This window comes from Bos grunniens, chromosome 16 (assembly GCF_055505025.1).
Source record: "Bos grunniens cultivar Pamir isolate PY7600 chromosome 16, Bosgru_T2T1.0, whole genome shotgun sequence".
Taxonomy (NCBI): domain Eukaryota; kingdom Metazoa; phylum Chordata; class Mammalia; order Artiodactyla; family Bovidae; genus Bos; species Bos grunniens.
The window spans coordinates 38,826,162-38,831,667 of record NC_141180.1 but is presented as its reverse complement, the minus strand read 5'-3'; positions in this window follow the sequence as shown (position 1 = coordinate 38,831,667).

Below are 5,506 nucleotides of genomic sequence, written 5' to 3'. Positions count from 1 at the left end.
AGCACCCACCCCAGGGCTGCTGCTGGACTCGACGTGCAAGGCCAGCTCACCCAGCCCTGCCCAGGATGCTCTGCCGGGCCGAGCTGCCTGTATCCAGCCTCCTCTTCATACAGATGAGGCCCAGGGAAGCTGAGAGGCTCCCCTGGTCTTCCCCAGCTCACACAGCAAGTGTTGCATGAGCCAAGACCGTGAGTCTTGTTCCAAACCCACTGCTCCAACACTAACCTTTACCCCCTCAACTCTGGGTGGGGTGTGCTGAGCGTGGCCGACATGGGCAGAAGAAGGAATCACTGTGACATAATTAGTTTTTGGTAGTAAATTTTATAATACATATATAGTATGTGATTTTTTAATATTTATTTTATTTATTTATTTGGCTATGTCAGGTCTTAGTTGCAGCACATGAGATCTTCACTGCATCACATGAGATCCTCCCCTGCAGAACACGGACTCTCTAGTTGCTGTGCGCAGGCTCCGGAGTCGGAGGCTCAGCAGGTGTGGCACGCGGGCCCAGTCGTAGGCCCAGCGGCTCCACGCGTGGCATGTGGTATTTTAGATTCCCTGACCAGGGACTGAACCTCCACCTCTCCAATTGTTAGGCAGATTCTTAACCACTGGACTGCCAGGGAAGTCCCCAGTATGTGATTTTTAAAAGATCAAGCAGTGTGAAAGAATATAGGCCATGAAAAGTAAGCTTCCCCTCAACCATACCCCCATTTCCCTTCTTTTTTTCCTCCTTTTTATAAAGAGTAAACTATCTATAAACACAAAATTTACCATTTTCCAACCATTTTTAAGTGTACATTTCAGTGGCAATCATGTTGCTGGGCAGCCATCACCACACCGTGTCCAGAACTTTTTCATTTTTCCAAACTGAAATTCTGTCCCCATTGAACCTTGACGCTCCACCGTCCTGCCTCCTACCGTAGGCCGCAGAACCCATCATTCTGCCTTCTGTCTCCATGAATTCGGTTCCTCTGGGAGCCTCAGGTAAGTGGGATCATACACTATTTGTCATTAGGTGACGCTGTCTCACTTCTTAGGCACCCACTCTCCCCATCCCTCCTTCCGTCAACAGAAGATCTTGGCAGTGACTCCCTGCTCCCACATTAGCGCTGCTTCACTGTTTCTTGAACTTCACGTTGGATGCTATGTGGCTGCATGCTTAGTCATTCAGTCGTGTCTGATTCATTCGCAACCCTGTAGTCCGCCAGTCTCCTCTGTCCATGGGATTCTTGAGGCAAAAATATTGGAGTGGGTTGTCATTTCCTTCTCCAAGGAAAGAGAAGGAAAGCTGTGTGGCTGAGCCACCATTTATCCCACTAGCTCCCTACTTATGGGCATGATGTGGTTTCTAGACCCTCCAGCTTGCCACCCTTTGGACACAGGTTAAATCTCTCTGCAGGGTGGATTTCTTGCACTGCAACTGCTGGATCAAAGGATTTGTGCATTTTAAACCCTGAGAGATGCCTCTAATCACCCTCCCAAGAGGCGGCTTGGCCCACGGTGGATGCTGCCTTCAGGGCTGGTGAGTGCCTCCTTTTGGGGTGGGGAAGAATGCTAAGGGATAGAGCCAGACTCAGCCAGACTCCCCTGGGTGGGGAGGTGCATGACCTCCCCACCCAGGTGGCTCAGTGGTAAAGAATCCACCTGCAATGCAGGAACCGCAAGTGGCACGGGTTCAATCCCTGGGTTAGGAAGATCCCCCGGAGAAGGGCATGCAACCCACTCTAGTATTCTTGCCTGAAGAATGCCATGAACAGAGGAGCCCGGTGGGCTATAGTCCATGGGGGTCACAAAGAGTCAGACATGACTGAGTGACTTAGCATGCACACAGCTTCTCCACGGCTTTGGGAGGAACAGGTGCTAACTCCCCTCTGGTGTTCTCGGTGCTGGCATGGGTGCCACTGAAGAAGATCTTACTCTTGCCCCTGAGCCAGAAAACCAGGCCAGGGTGGGTCAGAGGAGGCTCAGCCCATTCTCTGGTTAGTCCCCAGGTTTCTCAGCCTCTGCCACCTCCAGCCTGCAGCCTGAGCATCCTCCTTCCCGCCCTCAAAGGAGGCCTCAGCTGAGTTACAGCCCCATTCATTTCCTGAGCACATTGGTCCAAGGGCTTTTATCTTGGGCCTTGCTTTCCCCCAAATAAACTGAGAAAATTCACAGTCTGCCATTTTCCAGGGCAAGCTGGGAGCAGGGAGGCATGGAGAGAGCACCAGGGCAATGTGGGGAGCAGCTGTGGGGTCAGGCCTTGGAGGGGGCTCCTGTGCTGCGAGGGGACCCAGGAACTGACAGGAGAAGGGCCCCAATCCATTCTATCTGCTCCTTGTAAAGCATCTCTCCTGTGAACCCCTCTGTAGAGACCAGTAGCAATAAAACAATAAAGCAGTGACCGTCCATCCAGTCCTCCCCGCGTGTTGTTGTTGTTATTCAGTCGCCGAGTCATGTCCCCAGTGGACTGCAGCATGCAGGGCTCCCCTGTCCTTCACCATCTCCTGGCATTTGCTCAAATTCATGTTCATTGTGTCAGTGATGCTATCTAACCATCTCATCCTCCGCTGCCCTCTTTTCCTTTCGCCTTCAATCTTTCCCAGCATCAGGGTCTTTTCTAATGGGTCGGCTCTTCGCATCAAGTGGCCAAAGTATTGCAGCTTCAGCTTCAGCATCAGTTCTTCCAATGAATATTAAGGGTTGATATCCTTGAGGATTAACTGGTTTGATCTCCTTGCAGTCCAAAGAACTCTCAAGAGTCTTCTCCAGCACCACAGTTCGAAAGCATCCTTTCTTCAGTTCTCTCTGCATGCTAGCCTCTATATTCATATTTTTTCTCCCTCAAACCATCCTAGAAATTCTTACAGAAAGGGAAATTAAGTCTAGCAAGGCTAAGTGATTGACCACAGTCACAAAGCAATTGGGCTAACAGGTAAAAGGTCAGAAATTGGCATGAATTGCCCAGAGTGCAGGGTAGAGGCGCCCCCATCCTCGTGCAGGAAGGATGAAGAGCAAGCTCCCTAGTTTTGGAGACAGTCAGGAGAGCACAAAGATCCATTTGCCCCTTCCTAGGCCTCTCCAATGGTCCACATGAACAGTGGGTATCCAGCCAGGCCCACGGGCCACCTCTTGGCCCATACACTTCAGTCCCATAAGCCATGGGTCCCAGGGGTCTGTCTAGTTCCTCTTCCCCAGCCCTAATCCTGCAGCTTTACAGGATTCATTGCTGACAATAATTAGGTCTCACAAGGATAAAACTTAAACAAGTCCGAAGCCTTCAGGGATGGTATTAGCACACTAACTCTGTTTGTGGTTTAAATATTAATGTCAGAGTGTCATTACCACCCCTGCTGTCGAAGGCAGCGGTTTGGAAACAGTTTCAGCCCCACAAATGGGTGCCATCCATCCTGGACGTCAATGTGCATAGGGGTGAGTTTGGCATGCTGGAGTGTTCTGAAGCATTTAGAACTCAGGGCATTTAGAATAATAGTTACAAATTGACAGCCTTTGAGCCAAATCTGGCCTGCAGGCCTCTTTGAAAAGGCTGGCCTGCACCATGTTTAAACAAAAAGAATAACCCTGATTTAGAATTCCTCTTGAACGATGGAGAAACGTGGCTGTGTAGGATCACGCTCCCACGTGGTAACAGTGGGCTGGACTGAGTGATGGTGGTCGCCTGGAGACAAGCATTCATCTCCACTTAACCACAGTCCCCACCATGCCCTCGTTTAGCACGCCCGTTTGCATCACCTGTCTGAGACCTGTAGACACTGAGTTTGCAGCTCCTGATTTAGAAATTGGAGAGTGTAGGGATGAAGAGGGTTAGAATTGCAGAGCTAAGAGGCGGCAGAAGCCCAGAAGGGGGCTAGCTCTAGATCTAGGAGATGCAGCCTGCCTGGGTAAGGGGTAGCTCCTACCATCCCCTGTTCTGTCCACAGATCCACCTCCTAGGTGGGGAAGACCCAACCCATTAAGCTGACTCTGAAAGCACACTTGTCCAGAAATTAAGCTGGAGCCCCGGAGGCCACTGTGAAAGGATGCAGGGAGTCTTGGGTCTTGCTGGACATTTTCATGAGTACTTTGGTTCCTGACTGCCCACCACCACCATCACCCCCAAACCTTCCTCCCTTCCAGCCTGGAGTAAGAGCCAGAAGCTATGACCCCTGGAAAGGGGATGGATGACGCTGGATAACCTTGGACAGGTCCTGTGTCCCTCTGGACTTCTGCCTTTCTGGACAAATTTTCCCACTTGGCTCCATGACCCCCAGTTCCACCCAGGGCTGAGGCTGTGGTGAGGTAGCTCAGATGAGGATCGTTGCCCAAAGCTTTCCTAATGAAGTGATGCTGTGGTGTCCAGCACAATGTGCTGTCTATAGTGGGGGCTTAACTTGAGTACAATAGAGAAAAGCTCTGGAGTTGGAGTGAGAAGACAAGCAAACCCGCTTCTCCTCTTACCAGCGTATGAGCTCCAGTAAGTTACATAACCTTCCTAACCGATTTTCCTCTTCTGCAAATGAGAGGAATGATGCTAGCTTCACAGGGATGATGGAAAGAATAAATTAAGCCCCAGGCTCAGCATATTCTTCACTGGACAGACGCTCGGAAGATGCTGGACAGGACCTGTGGAAATGAATTTAGAAGAATAAAGGTTTATGAACATAAGAACCCCTGGGGAAGGGGAGGAGAGGGCTGAGGCTGCGGTGGGGGTGGGGTAGGGCCAGAGTAAGAGGAGGGACCCCAGGGGGACAGCAGGACAGGAGGAGAGCAGCCGAGGGGCCCTGGGAGCAGCAGTTGGGCTGCCTTCCTGGTACAAGCCCACAGGAATCAAGTTCACGTCAAGACACCTCCTCCTGCTGACCTGTGCACAAAGGGGAACTTCATTGTACAGTCCGAAAGGTGCCTTGCAGTACCCAAGGGCAGGCGAGGTGGGCGTGGGCTGAATGGTAGGACTTGAGGGGCTTCCCCTGTGACTTTCCCTCTATATATCGGCCTGTCCCCCTTTGTCCCTTTTGCTGTCCTTTATTGCTCTTTCAGTCTCTGTTTGTCTCTGCTCCTGTCTGTCTGCTTTCCTCTCCGTGTGTGTCTCTCTCTGCTCCCTGGCCTCTCCTGACATCAATCTGTCTCTGTTTCTTCTCTGTCTCATGCTCTCCTGCCTGTTGTGAGCCTGCAGGCCCAACTCTTGGGCACCTCTCTGCAGGTCCCCTTGTTCTTCTCCTGCTCTCTGCAGACCAGCCCTCCCTTTGTCCTGGGGGAGGGTCAGATGTGGTAACTGAGGCCGCCCCTCGTCTAGTTTAAGTGTCTGCCCATCAGAGACTGAGTACAATCACCTGGGTTCCAACTCCAAACCTCTGCCAGGGGGCTGCTTGGGGCCCAGCCTGGACCATTACCCACAGCCCGGGTTTGCCCTCCCCCCAGGTAGCTGGGCAGCGTGTGACACAGGGATTAGCTCTCAGCTGGCAGTCCACTTCTCAGTGAAGAAAGCTGGGCTGAACCAGTCCCAAGCCACACCTCCTCCAAG